The sequence below is a fragment of the Zeus faber genome, assembly GCF_960531495.2.
Source record: "Zeus faber genome assembly, chromosome: 8".
Classification (NCBI taxonomy): Eukaryota; Metazoa; Chordata; class Actinopteri; order Zeiformes; family Zeidae; genus Zeus; species Zeus faber.
The window spans coordinates 30,757,265-30,781,251 of NC_137195.1; the positions used below are offsets into that span (position 1 = coordinate 30,757,265).

Below are 23,987 nucleotides of genomic sequence, written 5' to 3' on the forward strand. Positions count from 1 at the left end.
GCTGGAGGTCGATGGCAATATCGTATGGCCTGTGCAGAGGAAGGGATGTCGCCTTGGCCTTGCTGAATACCTCCCTGAAGTCTAGGTTCTCGGCGGGGACCTCCAACATGTCAGGAGCGGAGCTGGAGCTGGTGGGTGGCTGAGGTGCGGCGGCTTGCTTCAGGCAGACCTGATGACACTCAGGACTCCATCCCAGAATAGCCCCTGTCGTCCAGTCGAGGTGTGGGTTGTGACGCCGGAGCCAGGGGAACCCCAGGAGGAGAGGGTGGCGAGGTGAGTGCAGGATGCAGAACGGTATCGTCTCGTGGTGGTTGCCGGACAGGAGCATGCGGATGGGCACCGTCTGATGGGTGACTGTCCCCAGGAGGCGGCCATCCAGGGCAGTGGCAGGAACCGGAGAAGGCAGGAGAACTCGATCAACACGTTATCGTCGATGATGTTAACATCAGAACCAGAGTCAATAAGTATGGCGAGGGAATGTGAGCATTGGGGCAGCAGCAGCTGAGCCTGACACAGGGGGCATGGGTTTGAGGAGGGTTTGGAGGTGTGGCTCACCAGGACCTCCTCCCTCACTGGCGAGCCCGGCCTTTGACCGGACACCCGGAGATGTAGTGTCCAGCTAGACCGCAGTAGAGACAAAGGTTCCCCACCCGGCATCTCTCCTTCTCCTCTGGGGTGAGGCTGGCCCGGCCAACCTGCATGGAAGGGGCCTCACTCGTGGCTTGACGGGCCGGAAGAGCTGGCGGCCCGGAGGAACCTGGGAGACGGGTTGCTGGGCGGCGCTCCACTTGGCTCCGATACTCTCTCGCTGCCGGGCCTGGATGCGTCGGTCGATACGGGAAGCAAGCTCAATGATGCCATCGAAAGAGGTGGGCAGGTCGTGGGAAACTAGCTCTTCCTTCACGTACTCTGCTAATCCCATCAGGAACGTGTCAATCTGGGCTGCCGGCTTCCACTCGCTCAGTCAAGCCTGGGTGCGGAAGTCGATCGCGTAATCGACCACGGAGCGGGACCCTTGACTGAGACCCAGGAGACCACCAGTAGCATCGGGACCCCGTGTTGTCACCCCGAACACCTTGCGGAGCTCGGCGGCGAAGGCGTGGAAGGAGGAGCAGGCTGGTGTGCGTCGTTCCCACTCGGCCGTTCCCCATAGCCGAGCGCGGCCCGTCAGGGGATTTACAGCGAACGCCACCCTGGCATCCTCGGAGGCGAAGGTGTGGGGCTGCAGAGCGAAGAGGATGGAACAGTTCGTGATGAACAGACTACAGCCATCTGCGTCTCCAGCGTAGCATTCTGGAACCCCCACCCAGGGCTCCAGGGGTTACCCAGGCTGGGCCGGTGCTGGTGGAGGTGGGTCCGGGCGGCGGGATAAACTGACCGAGAGCGATGGCGAGCTGCTGGACCTGGGCGGCTAGCGTGGCGAGCCCTTGCTCTTGGCTAGCTGCTGCTAGCCGAGCGTCCGGTGAGGTGGAGGCTAGGACAGCCTCCTGGTGTTGGAGCTGTGACTCCACCCTTCCCAGGTGTGCCAGCAACTCGGGGTTGTGTGCTGGGTCCATTGTTGGCCAGATTGTACTGTAACGGGTGTGGTTAGGACCCAATTGCAGCACAAAGACAGGCAGGGATATTTGGTAATGTCTTTTATTTGTAGAGCAGACGGAAGACAGGCAGGGAGCAGGCAGGATACGTCGTCGGGGACAGGCAGGTTCGATAACGAGGAGTGCAGACAGAAGACAGGCGGGGGGGCAGGCAGTGTACGTGGTCGGCGCGAGGCAGAGTCGGTAGCGGGGAGTCGGTAGCGGGGAATCAGTCCGGAGAACGCTGGAGAGTCTGGTGCAAGCATCGAAGACAATCTGGCAATGGGTGACTGGTGAGAGAGGCATATACAGTGGTTAGATTGCATATCTGGAACAGCTATGTGCGCAGGTGAATAGAGTTGGGCTAATGGGACAGGTAAGGAGAGGGAGGGGAAAGTAGAAGAAGGCGGAGATCATGACAGGTGGTCTGTAGGATGACTCTGGAGGCCAAGAAGAAGAAGAGAGTGAAATAAGAGCCAACGATAAAATGGTGGAAGTTGAAAAAGGAGCAGTGTTGCATGCAATTCAGGGAAGAGGTAAGGCGGCAATAGGTTGCCTGCAAACGATTACCAGATGACTGGGAAACAACTGTAGAAGTGGTGAGGGAGACGGCAAAGAGGGTACTCGATGTATCATGGGGGAAGAGCAAGGAAGACAAGGACTCCTGGTGGGGGAATGAGGAAGTACAGGAGAGCATAGAGCAGAAGAGGTTGGCTAAGAAGAAATGGGATAGTCAGAGAGATGAAGAAAGTAGACAGGAGTACAAGCTGATGTGGTTCGGATGTGTACTGGTACCCATCTTCAAGAATAAGGGAGACGTACAGATCTGTAGTAACTACAGGGGAATAAAGTTGATCAGCCACAGCATAAGCTATGGGAAAGGGTAGTGGAGGCTAGGTTAAGAGGAGAGGTGGGGATCAGCGAGCAGCACTATGGTTTTAATGCCAGGAAAGAGTACTACAGACGCAATGTTTGCTTTAAGAATGCTGATGGAAAAGTACAGGGAAGGCCAGAGGGAGTTGCACTGCATCTCTGTGGATTTAGAGAAGGCAGAGAAGTACATAAGAGTGGTACAGGATATGCATGAGGGCAGTCAGACAGTAGTAAGGTGTGCTGTAGGTGTGACAAAGGCATTCAAAGTGGAGGTGGGATTGCATCAAGGATCAGCTCTGAGCCCTTTCTTGTTTGCAATGGTGATGGACAGGTTAACAGATGAAATCAAGCAGGAATCTCCGTGAACTATGATGGTCGCGGATGACATTGTGACCTGTAGGTTGAGGAGAGACTGGAGAAGTGGAGGCATGCATTAGAGAGAAGAGGAATGAAAGTCAGCAGGAGTAAGACAGAATACATGTGCCTGAATGGGAGGGAGGGCAGCGAAAAGCTGAGAATGCAAGGAGTGGAAGTTGAGAAGGTGGAGGAGTTCAACTACTTGGGGTTGACCATCCAAAGCAGCGGAGAGTGCGGGAGAGAGGTGAAGACGAGAGTACAGGCAGGGTGGAGTGGGTGGAGAAGAGTGTCTGGAGGGATCTGTAACAGAAGGTTTCCAGCAAGAGTGAAGGGGAAGGTCTACAGGACGGTCGTGAGACGAGCTATGTTGTACGGTTTAAAGACAGTGGCACTGACAAAAAGGCAGGTGGCTGAACTGGACGTGGCAGAGTTGAGGATGTTGAGATTTTCATTGGGAGTGACAAGGATGGACATGATTAAGATTGAGTACATTAGAGGGATAGCTCAGGTTGGACAGTTTGGTGAAAAGTGAGAGAGGTGAGATTGAAATGGTTTGGACATGTGTGTAGGAGATATGAGCGTTACATTGGGAGAAAGATGCTGAGGATGGAGCTGCCAGGCAAGAGGAAAAGAGGAAGGCAAAAGAGAAGGTTTATGGATGTGGTGAGGGAGGACATGCAGGCAGTTGGTGTAAGGGAGGAAGATGCGCAGAACAGAAGGTATTGGAGGCAGATGATCTGCTGTGGCGACCCCTAACGGGGGCAGCCGAAAGAAGGAGTGTTAAAGGAAAATCAGGACCACATAAAATAAGAACGAGAGAAGTGTTTCTGGTGTACCTTGTGAATATGAGCTCTTGAATGAATGAATTTTGGTGTACGCCGTTACCTCATATCATATCAAGTGGATTATTCTCAAAGATGCTAAAGGTGATAGAAGAGGTTGACAACCAAAAGTAGAACGGTATTAAAATGTTTCATTTCTATATTTCGACTGTCTCGTTAAGTCAAAAGCAATGGTGTGATAAAATGGACTTGTTCAGACATCAGAAATTTCATAAAAATAATAAAAAAAATTATATATATATATATATATATATAACATCTACATAAACAAATCGATATGAGAAAAATTTGGAAATGAAAATATTTTATAAAAGGATGGTTTTACACGTGTAGTTATTTTATAAAAATATAGTTTTATAAATGTAGTTATTTGTTCATTTGTTATTTTAAAAGGATATGTGGGATGCCGTCTCAAGTCTTGTCCCCTATTACTTGCCATACTTTTTGCCTGGCCTACAGACATCATGACGTCGTTCTGAGCGCTGACGTTAGAATGGACGAGCCTTGACAGTGAAGCCTGTGAGAAACTAGTCGAAATGAAATCAGTACTTCCGGCCCATTCTTTTCAAACTAAAACCTCGATGCAATGACCTGGGTTGGGGAATACACGTTGCGCAACGTTTGTAACAAATTATGCTTTTACTTTGAAGCTCGAGGCAGTTTTTTCCCTGGGATATGTTTGGAGTGACAATGTGGAGTGTATCCAGCAACCAGACCCTGCGTCCAGAAAGTTGAGTTTTGGGGGAGAAAATCGGCCCAACTTAACAATGTTTTCGTTAAGGTAAAACATCCGTCCCTTCCTATTAAAATGTACATTTGTTTACCATACGCTGATACCGTATGTCGCTTGCTCGTGGAAACCTGTACCAAACACTGAGTCAGTTGAATCGCTGCAGCACTAAGAAGCTAGTTAAGCTATGTACGCCGGTATACATACCGATATACGAACTAACATCTAGAAGGTCAACGAAAGGCAGTTGAAACATGTCAACGTCAGGTAACAGATTCGTGAGAAAGCTAACTAGCGCTCATAATGTATTTGAAGTGCTCGTTGACGACATCATTCGGAGGGCAATTTGGTGGATGTCGTCAAGTTATTGTCATCGGTTGAGAGATGCATTTGGTCGTACACATCGTACTTGGTGGCGTGACCGTCACCCCTTCGCTGGTCAGTACCAAGCTAGGTTGCGTTGCTTTACTTCATTAGGGATCCGCTAACAGTCGTGGCGGTGATTGACGATAGGGGGCGCCCTAGCGCTCCCTGGGGCAGCATTCCCAGATGTGCGATGATTGTTGTATTTGTACGATAATTTAGCCTTTTGTCCGATGAACGATCAATAATTCTTAAAACCCCTTAATGAACGATCATTTCGACATGTCAGTTTCAGTTTTTCTTCCTTCATAATAGTGAAATGCTTTCATCATCTTTATTCATCTTATATTAACTGTGTCAATAATGTATATCGAGGGGTCGTACATGGGTTTGCCTCGGCACACGTTGCAAACGCAGTTCTGGTTGCGTCGCAGTCTGGATTTGAATGTACGATAGCTCTCCCTGAAATACGATCATTCTGGAGTCCTCGTTCGATTATTTGGTTTGCGGCAACTGGCAACACTGCCCTGGAGCGACCCCAATCGTATTTATTTGCGAAGAAGAAGCGCACCAGGCCATCGAATAGTTTGTAACAATGCTAATGTTACGATATAACCGATATGTTACGGGTTTTTTTTTAAATCTAAGCGTTGTTTGCTTTGTTGCTCAACTTGCTCAACAAGCTATGGGCGACGGTTCACATGACGTAAATACGTTTACTGTACTACTGCAGAGTTATTATTTGTTCCGTGAAGAAGGACCGCTTTGCCGGGAACCACACAAATAGCAGTCGGGCTACTTCAATACTGTACACATAAATATGGGGGCGGGGGGGGTTGGCGTGAATGGTAGTGAGGGTGCCCCTCATCCAAGAGGTCCTGAGGTAGATACCCTTTATAATCAGATGTATACCGTGATAATTATACATATCAAACTATAAGACAGATGTTTTGTACATATTTTATTACTTGACCTTTAACACAACAGATAGGCTAGTATAATCAAAAGTACACAAGCTGAATACAATGCACAATATAATTAATAGCTTTTATTGATACTAATTAAATAAAACAAATTACATCTACAATCTCTTTCAAACTGTCTTTCAATAGAAAATAAGATCAGAATTAAAGTAAAGACAAGAATGAGCAATGTTCTGGGTTATAAAACACCTCTGTGTCTACTCAAAATAAGGAAATACAATACAATCCGGCATTCCCAATCAACAAAACAGGTGTCATCAATTTTTAAATAACATTAGCTATAAATAACTGTAGGTTTCACCAGAGCTTGAACGGAACGAAGGTGTATTTTGGTTCACTGATTAAGCGCTGCTCACAGACTTGGGTGACCATTGCTATGAGCTGTTGAGTCGACCGCCAGCAGCAAGCCACAGCCAACACAATGACCAACACAGTGACCAAAGCAAAGTATGTTGTGACGTACTCCGTTGGTCACTCAAGGAGCTCGGCCTTCCTCTCAGAGAGGTTGCTTCTTTAGCCCCCATAAGCCTGTGCTTGCATTAGCAGTGTGGTTTATGTTGAGGCGGTCACAATCATGACACTTGAGTTGACTGTTAATTGTCATGCAAATAATTGTGAATAAAAATGTAATTGCCTTTTTGCTCATATCATAGTATATGCCTAAAATAATATAATAATACACATGGATATTGAACAATGGAACATAAACATTTGAGTACACGTTAAATTTGCCTCAATGCTACTGATACAAACATGCTAAATTGACATTTGCAACAGTTCTAACATTGGCTTAAAAGGGAAATGTGATGTTGAAATCAACAATTTTACAGAATGGTCATCTCAAAAAACTGATCAATTCCTTCTTTCGACTTGTATTGCCTCATAATAGAAATTTGCGTTGCAACACATAAAATCATACAAAACACTTTAACACATGGCCAACATGAGATCAAATCAACTGCCAATACCAGATCTTGTCTGTTAATTGTGCATATTAAGCAGATTTTTGGCGGTAGGAATGAGTCATTTCTGGTTCTGTTGTGTTTGGGTATCCTTAATGTTAACAGAGCAGAGTTTTCTCAAACACTATTGGCTCTTTTTACAGATGGAATCTGTGTTAGATGTCTTGCCCTTTTAGTACTGTAGGTTTTCTGACCTGAGGCTCTCTTTTAAAATCAATGGTTACGTCTTTTGTTTAGAGATGTTAAGATGGAGGAAAGAGTTGTCACACCACTTAATAAAGTGTCCCAGTATAGGCCCATGTTCAGTTTCCGTATTATGGAGAATACTCACTATGACTGAGTCATGAGACAACTTTGTGACGCGTCTCTTATCATGCTGACTCCTACACTCATACGTATACAAGATGTGTAGGATCGGGGATGGTACACACCCTTGTGAGTACCAGTATATGAACAGATGTCGATTAGGGGATTATATATTTAAGTTTCCGTATGACTGCACCAGCTGTTGTGGTGTTCAAACTTTATTATAATGTAGATTAACAGCATTTTACATTTGGCCAGGCCATTTGGGGTGGTTACAATGGTTTTTCGGGACAGTTCTGTGACAATGGTGAAAAACGTTACTCCCTGCCTTTCCCGTACCAGAGACCAGGCCTGTACAGAGACAATAAGAGGGACAGGCGCTCAAAGTTAAAAAGGCCACATGGAACAAGATTTTAACATGCCATTTCCAGCATAACCTGGTGAATTTTAGCAACCCATATACAAACTGTATGTAATGTATTTTAATTAAATGTTTGGATTCTTTAACAAAAACATGCTAATTGTGTGAATTGCAAAGTGAGCTTCCGCAAGAGTCTAGTATCAGTAGCTTTGAACAAGTCTAGTTTTTTTGTTTGATAATGCATGTCATAGAATATATAGATTCTTGATTTATTTAATTTTATTTAACATACTCGTCTTCAAATTTTCCATATATTCTTTACGATAATAGTTGCTAATGTCAATTTCAAGCTGTTTGTATTTGTTTAACCAAATTATTTTCCATGGTTTAGACAAAGAATCCTTAAATCACATTTTTAATTTATAGAAAGCTATAGATATCTTATTATATGAATTTATAGGCCTATTATTTAAGAGCTTATGAATTCATATCTTGTTTTGAATTCATATCTCTCCCCCAATACGCTGCTTCAGCAGTAATGTGAGCTTCTTACATCAATTCACCCATTAAAGACTCGTTTGGACTCGACCAATGAGAACACATTCAGAACGCGTACCTCATGAATATTCATATCTTGCCCAGAAAATAAGTCCGCTACCTGCTAGTAGTCTGGACTTTCTCTTCTCCTTTTTCCTACCGGCTAAATAAAGTAATTTATCCTGGAAAATTCTACTCATTAAAACACTACTTGCTATGTTATTCTCCTGCCATGATTATAAAAAAAGTCGGGAAAGGAGTTATTGTCTTCTTTTTCCCTACTAAAACCACACAGTGGGGCCCGCTTAAATATGGCCATTATTTGGGCTTATTTTATTCTATATTAGCCGAAGTTGACAATTGATATTCAGATTTTGGGGGAAAAAAACAAACAAACACTCCACTCTGCCCCTGCACGTCTCTCTTGAAGAACCGGTCCCCCCATCAGCGCTTCCAACTGTCTGATTAAAACAGGGGTCTGTCGGATTGGGGGCCCATCTTTTAGTCTGTGTATAATACTGCTGTTTTCAACAAAATCTCCTGCCCATTCATGCTAAAAACAAAAACTAAACACACCTGATTAAAAGGGCGCCATGGACATCAAGGGGCTAAGGGGCAGGTGCTTGGGAATTCTCCACCATCACCTCTGCACGTGGCTGCCGGACACCACTTATAGGAGGTTGCGTTCCACTATAAATATTAAAACCTCCATCCACATGAACACCTTTTCCCCATGGCAGTTGGGCTCACAAACAAGCTTCATGCCCCCTGTTCCACACTCTGGACACAGATCAACACCACAGCAAACACACAAACAAACAACCTGTGCAATTTATTAACAATACAGTGTGTGTGTGTGTGTGTGTGTGTGTGTGTGTGTGTGTGTGTGTGTGTGTGTGTGTGTGTGTGTGTGTGTGTGTGTGTGTGTGTGTGTGTGTGTGTGTGTGTGTGTGTGCTATATCTCTCTTACGTTGGAAAAAATTGGCGCTGGTCCACGTGTCCTGGAAGATGTCCCAGACAAATGGGAGGGAGTGAACTTAACAACAGTTACTATATAAAAAATGAAATCATGAAGGAATGTAGATTTTTATTTTTATTAATTATTCAAAATGAAATAAGTCCCATCAGTTAGCGCCATTTTAAAAATAAATAAATATTACTACTTGAAATCAAATAATTTCTGTTTGTAGTCAATAAGTGACAAAGTTCCCTTGTTGAAAAAGGGAAAAAGTGCGGTGTCTGTCTCACATTTGGGTCTTTGGGTCTGAACATAAATATCCCCAAAAAAAAAACTATGAATGTATGTGTCCCTGTTGTCAGCAATACATCATCTTTCTGCTTCACCTCTGAGTTTTGGATGCTGTGCTCTGTCTCGGCTAGTGTTGGTTTGTTCGCGAACGATTCGTTCTTTTTGATCTAATCTTTGAAGTGAACGAAATGAACTGAATCCTCAACCAAAACAATTTGTTCATTTGAGTCTCCGCCTTTCGCCAAAAGCTACTTCAAGAGGTTGTTTGCGAATTCATCAGTGAAGGAACCTAAAGAACTGGCAGAAATAGTTCAGAATTGTTTCCGCCAGTTCTTTTAGTTCTTTCAATTCATTCATTCATTCATTCATTCATTCATTCATTCCCTCTTCAGTTATTTGAGTCAGAATGCTGTTATTTCAAAACCGTATTGTGCAGACATTACACATGCATTGCATGATCCATGCCTGTCAACAGTGGGATTTGAAAATAAGGGAAATGTACTGTCCCAGTGGTACACCGTTGGCGTGGAAGGCAGGGGTGTGACTGACAAAGTGCCGCTCGTTACTAAAGGTTACGCATGGTGTTTTCTGTGGTTTCATTCAATAACAATAAAAAACACACTTATTATATTATTGGTTTTGTTTGGAGAAACGGGGGAACGGGACACGCGCAGTTTTTGGGTCAGTGCCAGTTGCTGGAGCGGAGAGCCAACCTTTATTTTATTCCTTTTATTTTTTATTTTTAGAATGGTTAAAAATATGGGACATTTATTATTCACAATAAAATAAACAACTGGAAGAAGAGTAAAATACAAGAGGATCCCGGGGATTGACCGCTATGGCATGATCCCAACTACACTTGGCCACATTGACATGAAAGTCGAAATAAAATCTTTATCAGCTAAAATTGTTAATTAAACTATTTTATTTGATACTTTTGAGATTTAAATGCCATATGAATGTGTTTATATTATTATTATGATTGGCCATCTTAATATTATATTTTATGTTGGCATTTCCACCGTGCATGATCGATACTCTTGCACTGTGTGCAGAACGCAGCATTTTCAAGTATAATAATAATTATAATAATAATAATAAACCGGGACATTTTAATGTTTACACACAACTGAGATAATCCCGGACAGACTGGGACATCTTGTCACCGTAGTTAAGTCTGTAAGTGCTGTAGTTGATCATAGTACATTTCTTAAATAACATGTAGCTATTCCCAGACCATAATCGATTGGCGGGGGGCGGCAAAAGTGGGGTCTCAAACTTGTTTTAACATTTGTTCAAGGCCAGAAATCTTTCCGCATGGACTGCGGCTGCAGGGAAGACGGCAAGAACGAGTCTTTTGCGAACGTGAGAATCACCGGAAAAAGCTTGCGATTCGGTGAACTAATCAGTGGACACTTTTTACTGAACTGAATCAAAAGATTTTTGTCCCTGAAAGCAATCGGAATGCCCACCACTAATCTCCGTTCCGTGTTTGTGTGTGTTTACAAGTGCAAACTGTGTGCGGGGCTTATTTCTATAGCGACAACCGTGATTGGTCAGAGGTGAAAGGTTTTAGATCGTCTGAACTGAATGGCTCTCCGTTGCAACTTTCCGAACGCAGAAATTAACAGATCTGCTCATGTTATTTTTACCGAAATGATAGTCTATTATTGAGAAAGAGGAAAAGAATATGGCGATAATTATCGTTATTGTTTTATTGCACAGCACTAATTAAAATGGTGCTTAGAGGGAACTATTTTGACCGGACATTATGACTGGATAGATTTAAATATGACCGGATTCTCTCTCTCTCTCTCTCACTCTCTGATTTCCACCGACCATGCTGTGGTCGGGCCAATCTCAACCATTTATTTTGATTTGGGGCGGTTTTGATAAAATGGCGATGCAGAGGAGAGCCGTTGACGGTGCCTTCCCAAGATGCCTGCCACTGATGTGGAGTGGTCTGTTCAATCCCCTATTTCCGTTGAGACACCTTACCAAGATGGCTACCGCTGATGTGGAATGGTGTGTTGAATCTGCACTTGCGACAGTATTAAACGAACTGGACGGTATATTTTCTCTAAAAAGCATTTGTTGATAAGAAAGATGTGTAACAGGCAATTAATGTCTTTCTCCAGTATGGAGAGAGGTGATGGCGGGGGCAGAGGTGATGATGGGCTAGAGCAAATGGGGGGGCTCAGGTTAATGAAGTCGGCACTGTCCCTTTTGCTCCTTTCCATTAGCCTGCTTTAAGCAATCCACCCTGCACTGATCTGTGTCAAAAAGTCAGTGTTGCTCACAGTGAAGCCAAATCTGTGGACTAGATAGCCACTGAGGACTGAGCCACTGATTTTCTTTACCCTTTTGTTGGCATGTTTGGTTTCACTACTTTTACGGGAATTGTTATTTATTTTATTTTTTGTACTTTGGTATTGTTCCTTCGGGATCACTTAGATATCCATCATCATGCAATTTTTTCACTAGTATGACACTACATTTACTGTATGTTTTACTATATGTTATGATACTATAAGCTTTCAGATGGCCAAATACCAGTGAATCTGTCAGAAGTAAGGGCACAGGTAGTCATGGTCGATGTCAATTTTTGATTTCTCAATAGCAAAAATGACATGAACAGCAAACAAGTGAGCCAAGCTACAATATTCTGCATTGGTCGGCATTTTCCGCTTCATGTTGCATTAGCCTCATATTTTGCCTTTGGCAATCTTGGATGCGCACAGCTGCCATAATTTCTTCACTTCCTTGAAGAGTTTATGCCTATCATATCCACAAAAATTGCCTATGTACTCTTTTTGTTTTGAATGTGCTCGTCGCTTCACTGGCTTAAACCCCCAACATGTGATCACGAAAGCCATGCCTTCACCTGTGCTGTCCAAAGTCATAGAAAAGCGATCCAAACCGTGCCCGCAACCCATGCTCTGAACACCGGGCGCATGGCTCGGGTTCTAGCTGTACCTGCGCTAATGGAAATGCGGCTTGTCTTTCAATAACACAGTGGACCTTGTTCCGCTCAACTGCAAGCGAAGGTCTTTCTTTGAGTGGTGGGATTTGGGTTTGTAGTTGGTGATTCAGCCCTCTAGACTCTAGAGACTGAAGCAGAGTTGTTGGCTGTAAATTGTAAACTCAGCCATTTGACCACTGACTTGCTAAAAATGTACTTTGCCGGTTTAGACCTTTCATTGTGTCGTGGAATAATTTTGCTCCAAACGTGCACTGTCAGCTGCTAGGACAGCATATTTATCTCACTTGATAAACAACGATAAAATATAATCCACGGTTTTTCTTTGATACTGTTGCTAAACTCACACAGAATATCCCTGCCAATAGTTCTTCATTCAGTGCTGATGATTTTCTGAAGTTCCTTACAAATAAGATTGTCTCCATTAAAGATAAATTCACTGGTCCACACTCTTCTCAGAATGATGGCAATAAACTCTCTAATGCTTTGATGGATGCAGGCACTGTGACTCGGACCAACTGCTCTCTTCCACAGTATGAAAATTGAATGACTTGAAATGAACCAGCCTTGTAACTGCTTCCATATCTACAACCTGCATATTAGACCCCATACCGTCTAAACTTTTTAAAGAACTGTTTTGCTGTTTTAAATAGTAGAGTCTTGATATTATTAACAACTTGCTTTCTATAGGCTCTGTGCCCTCAGCTTTAAAAACTGTCATTATCAAACTGCCGCTCAAAAAAACAAATATTGATCCGCAAATTGTGAATAATTACAGACAATTTCCTATCTTTCCTATATGTCTAAACTACTTGAAAGGGCTGTCGCTGATCAACTTACTGCCTACTTATCCCTTCGATACATTTCAATCTGGCTTTTGATCGCTTCCACTGAAACTGCCTTGACCAGAGTAGTCAATGATCTACTTATTACCTGTTGATTCGGATTTGACAACATTGTTGCTGCTTCTTGACTTGAGTGCAGCTTTTGACACTGTTGACCACAACATACTTTTAAGCCGCTTGGAGAAGCATATAGGTATCCAGGGGACGCTTTCATGAAGGGGACGCTTTCATGATTTCATTCATATTTATCAAATAGAACTCAATGTGTAAATTACAATAATACAATCTCTGAATTTTCTGTAGTAAAGTGTGATGTACCCCAGGGATGTGTCCTTGGCCCTATGCTCTTCTCTAGCTATATTCTTCCCATCTTTGACATTATTTGCAAATGTGGTGTTAAATGTTATTGCTACGCTGATGTTACACAGCTATATGTACCGGTAAAGCCAAATGAACTTTCCGAAATCCTAAAGTTGTATGGTTGTTTTATTGCTGAAAGCTCGACCATCATAAACCTTGGAGTGATTTTTGATTCCCGTCTGACATTCCAGTCTCATATCAAGGCTATTCCCAAGATAGCGTTTTTTATTGTTGGTAATTGTTAAAGCTAAACAGCTATAAACTTTGTTCGTGGACGGACTAATCGTTACAGAGGAAATCGGAGACCAATACTTTAGGTTAATAAAGTATTTAATCTTGTGCAAGAGGAGCATTTACAGAGCAACAACACAATATGATGCTACCGTGGAAATGATCAGCTCTTTCGAGAGAGCTGAGACTTTTTATGGGATCGAGACTCTTGTCGCATCATCGGTTTGTTGGAGCGCCTCTGGAACAGTTCTTTGTGATCTATATGTTATTTTGTGATCAGTCCGTACATGCTGTTCCTGGCACGTAGTCACTTGAGTACATGTTGATCATGTTGTTCTGCACGTACACGTTAGGACATAATGTCACAATACTTCATAAGTTCTATTGAGAATACACAGAAATACAAAATTCTTATAACATTCCCTCCTGTTTATGCTGCCAGGCAGTACATGATACGGTTCCAAAACCCACTATCTTAAACTTTCAACACTAAAACGCATTACGTAATAATGCACTTTGCGTTTGTAATGATGCTAGCCAAGTAATAAAGGGGAAGAAGGTAAATAAAACATAAGTGTCCAACACAGACTGGTTGACCCATCGGATCCTACAGCTGGACCTTTCCGACCTAATAGAATCTTACCCTAGCACGATAAACAACATATAAAATATTGAACGTCTTCCTGGATAACATTTAAGACAAACAATCTTAATTGGCTGCATATATTATGCCATCAGAGAGTTTTAACTTTTGGAGATTTTCTATAAACTTTTCATAAAACTTTTCATAATGCTTAAGACTTGTTATCTAATTAAACGTTGGTGTCTTTGTAAGAATTTCCGTCGGTGTGATTCGTGTCAATCCTTGTTCTTGGCCATCAGACTCCAGTGTCATTATAGAGTCCGGGGATGTCGAGATCGACGTCCGAACCTGGAACCTTGAGCACATTCTCAACAGGGGTTAGGTCATCATAATCCTCCTGAACGGAGTCGATAGGAGGTTCATAATTGTCAGTGGTACCGTCATCATTGTTGTCATTAGGTATTTTGGTGTATAGCATTGTTTTGGTCATAACGTTTTCAATTAATCGTTGAGACAACCCTCTTATACATGGGATACAACAACAACCAGACATAGCCACAATTGCAATCATCACAGCGATCACAGGACAATAATAATGATTGTATTATCCCTGACCATTTTCCAAACATTTTCTCAAGCCACTTGGTAAGGGGATTCTCTATCCAGGCGTTTTCTGCCAGTTCTTTGGACAGTGCTGTCAGTCCAATCAATGCTTTGGTCACACTGCCTTCAGGGGCGGTATTGTTCGAGATGAAAGTGCAACATACGTCACCAAAAATTTTACAAACGCCACCCTCCTTAGCCAGCAGCATGTCCAATGACATTCGATTTTGCCAAGTCATTAAGCTAGTTTTATCCAGTTGTTCTGACAGGCGTTTCATCCCATCCCTAGTATAGTTAATGAATCTTTGTTGGTTGTAGTATATGTAGTTAATCCAATCGACATTTTTGTTTGTGGTTACCCACCAAAAGATCACAGATTCCAATCCCGCAGTTATTTGATTTTGGGCTTTATATTCGTCCGGAACTCCACGTGGTACACCGATATAATCTATATAAACCCTGCTGTCAAAAGTTCCTCCAGATGCTTTTCGCTTGTATCTGTGTGTTTTGGACTTGCAGTCATATATCGTATGCCGTTAGTGTGGTTGAGGGGTAAGACATAGAATGGCATCACAAGCTGTATCGGAGCACAGGTGCCACGCCAGTTAAATGGTAACCTGAGTGTCTTCCTGCCACAGAACCACCAGATGTCAGCCCTTGGTGTGGTTTGATTGTTGAGCCAGTTATCTGTTATCCCCTCATCTCCTGCGGACACATCTAAAGTTGTGTTGCAGGACGTCAGGGCTCCGGCATCATGTCCTAGCCAGCAAGTTCTCTGTAGGCAGGTGTAGTTGCCATCGTATGGCATAAACCAGGGTGTTTTCGGCTTTTCTGACACGGGGAAAACCAGGTGTGCTACAGTGGTACAATTATGAGGTGGGGTGGCAGAGTTAAACAGCTGTAGGACACACTTGAACCCCTGTGAATCAGGGAACGGCACTGTTCCTAGTGTGGGCCTGGCTGCTGCACATGCCAGGCAGTCTGTTTTAGGGCCATTCTGCTAAACTGTGTACATCAGCCAGTCGAACCATTCATTTTTCTGTTCATAGCCTGTCTGTATTTCGAACGTTTCCTGGACTGTGGTGACTTTGATATTTCTGACCAACTGGTTTCTTGGTTCTAATTTACTCGTATTGGTTGATATAGCCGGGGGTGTCGGTTTATTACGGACCGAGATCATAAATCGTCCCAGTGGGTCTTCCTCAGTTTCATAAGACCCCAACACATATATCCCAGTGTCGTCTTGCTGGAGGTTCTTAAGAGTTATTACTAGGGGATTACACTTGTCCTTCCCACAGTCACCTTGATATAAGCCTTGGAAGATTGACATTATACTTATCAGTGGGGTGGGACCTGAAGAGGCCTTTGTTGGTTTATAACCCCAATCAGACGGTCCTGAATTGCAAATGACGTACTGCCAGCTGCTGCACCATAGGTTACAAAGCTTGTTATTTGAAAAGCGGATGGATCCCGTACAGGGGTCTTTTCTGTTGATCCCCACAATGAATTACAGAACATAAGTCATATAGGATGCTCGCTGTTTGTCCTTCTGTGAAGTTTAACACGACCCTAGGATTTGCTTGCCTAAGGGACCTCTTGATCCTATATGTGGTTGCCATAGCTGTGGATGCAAGTGATGGCTCAGTAGGGGTGTCATTGTCCAGTTGTTCCTGGGGTTGGTGTCCCTCATACCAAAAGTCCCAAACCATCAAAAGTATGTGCAGTACTATTACTAATGCTAAGAACATTAATATGCACAATGTTCCTCTAAAACCACATCCTGTGCGCCTAAATGGGTTTCATGGTTTGTCGGCTATGGTTTGGTGTTTTACTTATCTGTGTCTTAGGTGTTACACGTGCTCTTTTGTAGTGGGTGAGGTGGACCCAGGTTTTCCTTTCAGCAATGCGGACTGCAGTGGGGGTAGACAACAAGACCTGGAATGGTACTTCCCAGCGTGGAGTGGATCAACACTTCTATTTTAGGACCTTGATAAACTCCCAGTCTCCTGGTTTTACTGGAGTCTCTCCCTGTGCCACTGGTTCTGTTGGAGAAAACACTTGGGCCGTAATGTCTTTGTTTTATAACATTTTACACATGTACTCAGCAATTGTTCCTGTTAATTCTGCATCATCTCCCTTGAGTTGTATGAGAGGTATTGCCAAGGTATGCCAAGCGCAGGTAAACATACAATCCATGTTTTCTCTGTTTCGTCCATGGCCTTTCTTACTAAACAGTACCTTTTCCCTTCTGCTTTATTTAATTCTATAAAGTCCATGCATATTGTTTAAAATGGATAATCTGCCAATGGAAACTTTCCTCTCTTTGGTCTCTTTCTACCCTGTGAGTTTTGTTTAGAGCAGATTAGACATCATGCACAAATATATATATTTTTTTGCCTAATTATGAAATCCGTATGTTGTGAATTGACATTCAACCATATAAACCATCCCTCCTGTTGAGACATGGGTATTCCCATGGCTCAAAATAGCGGCAAATCTAAAAAGTGATTTAGGAAGTATCGGCTTTCCTCCTGGTATTGTTGAATCTCGAGGGCTGCTGCCTACACAGCTTGTAGGCAAGGTGGTAATGCTCTCGCTATTGTATCTTATCTTGCTGAGTAGTAAGTGATTGGTCTTTCTTTATTTCCAAATTAATTCTCAGTTAGTGTATTTTGCAATTTATTCTAACTTTTTGATGATTTCTTGGCTTATTCAATAGTTAATTGTTAATTCTTAGACTTAGACTTATTGTCTAACAGTATGTTGCTGTAATACCCATTTTTATTGTTAATCTTATGTTTTATCTAATATATGTATCACAATTGCTATCACAATGTGAAGAATGTAAGGAGACACAATGGGGGTTCACTCGGAGGTCAGGTGATGTTTCACCAAAATTGAGCGCAATACAAGATGAGAGTTTTTCATAATGTTTTGCGTATAGACTGTTAAATACTTGTTTTTAGCAGAATAATCCAGGCACTTACAGTATATCATGATGAATACTCCAAATTTACAGAAGGTACAGTAGTCTGCGCAGAGAAGAAAATATTAACTGTTAATTTAAATTCAGTGCAGTTCTTTGTTAGACTCATAGGCCGGTTACATTATTTTTCCTGGCCTACTGTAATCATAATTTGTATGGGGTAATAGATTTTCTTTTTGTCTCAAAATTATTGATTTCATGCCCTAAGGCAGACTAATATCCTGATCCTGCAGCTAATAGATATGCACAGGGGTTCACACTTCAAACATCCTACTTGTAATGAAGCCTCTGGTGATGTATGACCACCAGTGCACCAGGTTCACAGGATCCTCTGTGAGGGGATCCACAAATTAGTTTCCACTGACATAATATTGCAGTTCTGAAATAACATTGTCTGGTTTCAATTATGCATAGGCCCGTGCAGAGACCTCAAAAGGGGCAGGTGCTCAAAGTAAAAGAAAAAGGGTATGTGGAACAAGATTTTTAAGTGCCATTTCCAGCATAACCTGTTGAATTTTAGCATGTACATTAGATGAGTGATCGTGGCATGACAGCGCTGTTAACCGCTTTAAGATCTTGAACCATACGCCATCCTACTGATGGTGCAGCTTTCTTAACTGGAAATAGAGGTGTGTTACATGGTGAGTCTGGACATTCTATTATTATTCCAGCTTGCTTTAGGTCTGCGATTACTGGTGCTATTCCTGCTTCTGCTTCGGATTTAAGTGGATTTTGTCTTTGATATGGCCTGAATGATCTTCGTGATGTTATTTTAATTATTTATTAATTATTATTATTATTTTAATTATTTTATTCTTCTTTAGATATTTTTAAACCATCTGCATTTTCTTCCCGTACAATCATTTTGCATGCTCCTGAATCGCAGAGAAATGGGATCTTTTTATCTCCCACTATTAAAGACACATAGGGTTTCTGCTCATACAGGTTTAACATCATGTCCGCGTTTTCTGGGTTGATAGTTTCTTCTGAATCGCCTTTATTCAAATCTGTGTGTGTGTGTGTGTGTGTGTGTGTGTGTGTGTGTGTGTGTGTGTGTGTGTGTGTGTGTGTGTGTGTGTGTGTGTGTGTGTGTGTGTGTGTGTGTGTGTGTGTGTGTGTGCGTGACCTGTTTTTCTCTTCGGGAGACATTCCGGATGTGCATCCCTTTCTCCTCCTCCTCCACCGCCTCCGTGTTCCCTCCTCGATCAGCAATTTCTCGTCCATCTCCTCGTCCTCCGCTAAATGGGCCACGTCAAACTCATCGGGGGAGGGACCCCCAGGGTCGACATCGTCCGCCTCTGAACCATTGCTGGAGGGCACAGAAGAGGTGGTGGGGTCTGCGGTCGGGAGGGTTGACCGGGTCTGGAGGGCTGGTCAGGATGGCGCTGATGGAAACTCCTGATGAGGGTGTGGTCCAGAACGTGCCTCGCAGGGACCCAGGACCTCTCCTCCGGACCGTAACCCTCCCAATCCACCTGGTACTGCAGGCCTCTCCCATGCCGGCGGGAACCTAGGAGACAGCGGACAGAAAAGGCAGGACCCCCATCAATGAAGCGCGGAGGAGGCGCCAAGGGGACCAGAGCACTCTCCCTGACCGGCTTGACTTTGGACACATGGAAGGTGGGATGGACGCGCATGGACCTGGGGAGCTTGAGCCGCACTGCCACCGGGTTGACGACCTTCTCCATCTCGAACGGGCCGATAAACCGAGGAGCCAGCTTCATTGATTCCACCTTCAGGGGGAGGTCCTGGGTGGAGAGCCAGACCCTCTGGCCCGGCTGGTACTCCGGGTCCTGGGAGCGGCGACGGTTAGCGGCAGAGGCGTTGTGGCCAGGGGCTCGGAGGAGGGCGCCCCTGGCCCGGGTCCGGGTCCTGCGGCAGCGGCGAATGAAGGACTGGACGGATGGGCAGGAAGCCTCCCTCTCAAGGGCCGGAACAGAGGCGGTTGAAAGCCGTAGGCGCACTGGAAGGGGGAGAGGCCTGTGGCCGAACTGGTCAGGGTGTTGTGGGCATATTCCACCCACAAAAGCTGCTCAGACCAGGACGACGGGTGTTGTGACGTCATGCAGCGAAGGGCCGTCTCCATCTCTTGGTTCTTCCGCTCTGTTTGGCCATTGGACTGGGGGTGGTACCCTGAGGACAGGCTGACGGTGGCCCCCAGGAGCGAACAGAACTCCCTCCAGAAGACAGAGGCAAACTGGGGACCCCGGTCGGATACAACATCTACCGGGATGCTATGGAGGCGGACGACATGGTTCAGCAGTAGCTCGGCGGTACACTTGGCCGACAGGAGCTTCGGTAGAGGCACGAAGTGAGCCATCTTGCTGAACCGGTCCACCACGGTCAGGATGGTAGTGTTGCCGCTAGACGGTGGCAGACCGGTGAGGAAGTACATGGAGATGTGAGACCAGGGGCGATGAGGAACCGGCAGTGGGTGTAGGAGACCGGCAGGAGCAAGAAGAGAGGGTTTGTGCTGGTTACAGGTGGGGCAGGCATTGACGAACCCTCGGAGGGTTCGTCAATCACTGGGTGATTGACGTCCTGACCCAGGGAGGGCCACCAGAAGCGATGCTGGACGACCTCCTTCGTCCGCTGGATCCCCGGGTGGCAGGTGAGTCGGGAGTTGTAGGCCCACTGGAGAACCTTGGACCGGAGGTCAGGCAGAACGAACAGACGGTCGGGCGGACATGCGCTGGGTCCGGGTTGGTCCTGGGCGGCGGCTCTGACTCTCTCTTCCACCTCCCAGGTGAGTGTGGCGACTAGATGGGAGGACGGCAGAATGGTGTCAGGGTCAGCAGTGTCCTCCTCCTCCTTCTGGAACTGCCTGGACAGGGCGTCGGGTTTGACATTGCGTGACCCCGGCCGATAGGAGAGGGAGAAATTGAACCTGGTTAGGAAGAGCGCCCAACGAGCCTGACGGGAGTTCAGCCTCCTGGCGGACTGGATATACTCAAGGTTCTTGTGGTCGGTCCACACCAGGAACGGCAGCTGGGTTCCCTCTAGCCAGTGTCGCCACTCCTCCAGGGTCAATTTGACGGCGAGAAGCTCCCTATTCCCGATGTCGTAGTTCCTCTCGGCCGGGGTCAAACGCCTGGAGAAGTAGGCGCAGGGATGAAGTTTCTGGTCGGAGGCGGTCCTCTGGGACAGAACAGCTCCGACTCCCACGTCGGAGGCATCCACTTTAACCACAAACTGCCGTTTGGGGTCAGGCAATACCAGAATGGGGGCTGAAGTGAACCGTGCCTTCAGGGCCAGGAAGGCGTCGTTGGCGGTGGCGGACCACAGAAACGGCACCTTGGAGGAGGTTAGGGCTGTGAGAGGGGCAGCCACCCTGCTGTAGCCTCGGTTGAACCTCCGATAGAAGTTGGCAAAACCGAGGAAGCGCTAGAGTTGTTTGCGGGAGTCCGGGGCGGCCCAGGTCGTGACGGCAGAGACCTTGGTGGAGTCCATCTGGATGGTCCCCCTCCAGATGATGTTAACATCGGAACCAGAGTCAATAAGTATGGCAAGGGAATCTGAGTGTTGGGGCAGCAGCAGCCGAGCCTGGCACAGGGGGCGTAGGTTGGAGGAGGGTTTGGAGGTGTGGCGCACCAGGACCTCCTCCCTCAATGGCGAGCCCGGCCTTTTACTGGACACCCGGAGATGTAGTGTCCAGCTAGACCGCAGTAGAGACAAAGGTTCCCCACCCGGCGTCTCTCCTTCTCCTCCGGGGTGAGGCTGGCCCGGCCAACCTGCATGGGAGAGGCCTTACTCGTGGGTTGACGGGCCGGAAGAGCTGGCGGCCCGGAGGAACCTGGAAGACGGGTTGCTGGGCGGCGCTCCACTTGCCTCTGATGCCTCTCTCGCTGGCGGGCCTGGATGCGTCGGTCGATATGGGAAGCAAGCTCAACGATGCCATCGAGAGAGGTGGGCAGGTCGTGGGAAACTAGCTCATCCTTCACGTAGTATGCTAATCCCATCAGGAATGCGTCAATCTGGGCTGCCGGGTTCCACTCGCTCAGTCGAGCCTGGGTGCGGAAGTCGATCGCGTAATCGAACACGGAGCGGGACCCTTGACCTAGACCCAGGAGACCACCAGCAGTATCGGGACCCCGTGTTGTCACCCGGAACACCTTGCGGAGCTCGGCGGCGAAGGCGTGGAAGGAGGAGCAGGCTGGTGTGCGTCATTCCCACTTGGCCGTTCCCCACAGCCGAGCGAGGCCCGTCAGGTGATTCACGGCGAACGCCACCCTGGCATCCTCGGAGGTGAAGGTGTGGGGCTGCAGAGCGAAGAGGAATGAACAGTTCGTGATGAACGGACTACAGCCATCTGCGTCTCCGGCGTAGCGTTCTGGAACCCACACCTGGGGCTCCAGGGAGTACCCAGGCTGGGCCGGTGCTGGTGGAGGTGGGTCCGGGGAAGCAGGCAGCGGGATGAACTGAACGACAGTGGTGGCGAGCTGCTGGACCTGGGCGGCTAGCGTTGCGAGCCCTTGCTCCTGGCTAGCCGCTGCTAGCCGGATGTCCGCTGCGGTGGAGGCTAGGACAGCCTCCTGGTGTTGGAGCTGCGACTCCACCCTTCCCAGGCGTGCCAGCGGCTCGGGGTTGTGTGCTGGGTCCATTGTTGGCCAGATTGTACTGTAAAGGGTGTGGATAGGACCCAATTGCAGCACAAAGACAGGCAGGGATATTTGGTAATGTCTTTTATTTGTAGAGCGGACGGAAGACAGGCAGGGGGCAGGCAGGATACGTCGTCGGGGACAGGCAGGTTCGATAACAGGAAGGGCAGACAGAAGACAGGTGGGGGGCAGGCAGGATACGTGATCGGGGCGAGGCAGGGTCGGTAGCGGGGAATCAATCCGGAGAACGCTGGAGAGTCTGGTGCAAGCATCGAAAACAATCAATCAACCAAGGCAATGGGTGACTGGTGAGAGAGGCTTATATAGTGGCTTGATTGCTGATCGGGAACAGCCATGTGCGCAGGTGAATGGAGTTGGGCTAATGACGCAGGTAAGGAGAGGTAGAGGAAGGTAGATGAAAGCGGAGATCATGACACAAGGTGCATTTCCTCGGAAATACACAGAAGCATAACCATCATTATTATCATCCTCTCCTTCTTATATTAAAGTGTCACTCACCTTCTTTTCCTTTTTTGTGCATTTCACTCCTTCGGTATGCAGGGTGTGCTCCTTCATGACGTGCAAGCCTGCTGTGCTGTGTCCGATTAGGTGTTTTTTAATGAAAGCAGATACATGCACTTGGGTGCATGTTGTTTGGATAGGCATTTTTTAATTGCATAATCATGTCACTATAAGCATCAAACACCCGCTTGAGTCGTCCGAGGAAGATTATTACTTGTTTACATTCTTCCTGGGGGCAATGGTTTATTTTTGAGTAGTCCGCAGTATTGTTTACATCTAATTGTGGTGGTATCGGTGAGGGAAAAGGATTGTATGAGTTACTGCTGCGAGTTATTCTTTTCAGGGTCTCGTCAGGTTGGTACTGGAGGAACTGTGGACTGTAGGCTGAGACGTGGTGGTTCGGAGGAGGTTGGAGGAACTGGAGCGTAGAGCATTGGATGAGGAGTGAGGACTGGAGGTTCAGGATAGGGTGGAGGATCGGGTCGGGGACCCAGAGGAACGTACTAGTCATCAACCTCTCTCCCCTGTTTGTCTCGGCGGGAACAAAGAACAGGGTAAAGGTTATTAATTACCTTTGACTTTTCTTGTTCCTGTCTTTCTTTCTCCCTTTCACAACAATTTGAACAGTTGTTGTCCATTTTTATATTTTAAATTATTATTATTATTGTTTTGTTTTTAGCGCTTTAACATACATACAGAAATAAACAAACACAAATATTTTAAGCTTGGTTTTATGCTTGGTTGCCTTATAGCTAAGTTCAATCTTTTTTTAACTCAGGTCCTGGGGGATTAGTTTAAGCCCTACGTCCTTCCAAATGACGTCTTTTCCCGAGTCCTAGTTTTATTACTTTCCTCACAATATGATGTTAAATTTGTAGCATTACCTTCCTTAAGGCAGTGGGACCGAATTGACCGTACCTTTAGGAATTGCTTGGTTTTCTGAACCGGGCCTTTTATCCTTAATTGAATTGTTGGGCACCAATCCAATTTATTAAATTTTAGAGTAATTCATATTTTATCAATTATTTCCGAATTGTTTTACCTTCAAATAAGTAATGTTGATTCGTTTTTACCTGACAATTTAATGTTAATGTTACTTTACCTTTTGGGGAGTAAATACACAGAAAAAGGATTGTATCTTC

The 23,987-nt window shown here is 45.6% G+C and overlaps 1 protein-coding gene across 3 annotated transcripts in view; it reads left to right on the top strand.

The window, feature by feature from the left end:
• Positions 1-4,313: 4,313 nt before the first annotated feature.
• phf20l1 (PHD finger protein 20 like 1) overlaps positions 4,314-23,987 on the top strand; it is a 108,655-nt gene continuing 88,981 nt past the window's right edge. For all 3 annotated transcript variants that reach the window (XM_080005035.1, XM_080005037.1, XM_080005036.1), the window contains exon 1: positions 4,314-4,427. The gene's annotated coding sequence lies outside the window, so the exon portion shown is untranslated. The remainder of the gene's footprint in view (positions 4,428-23,987) is intronic.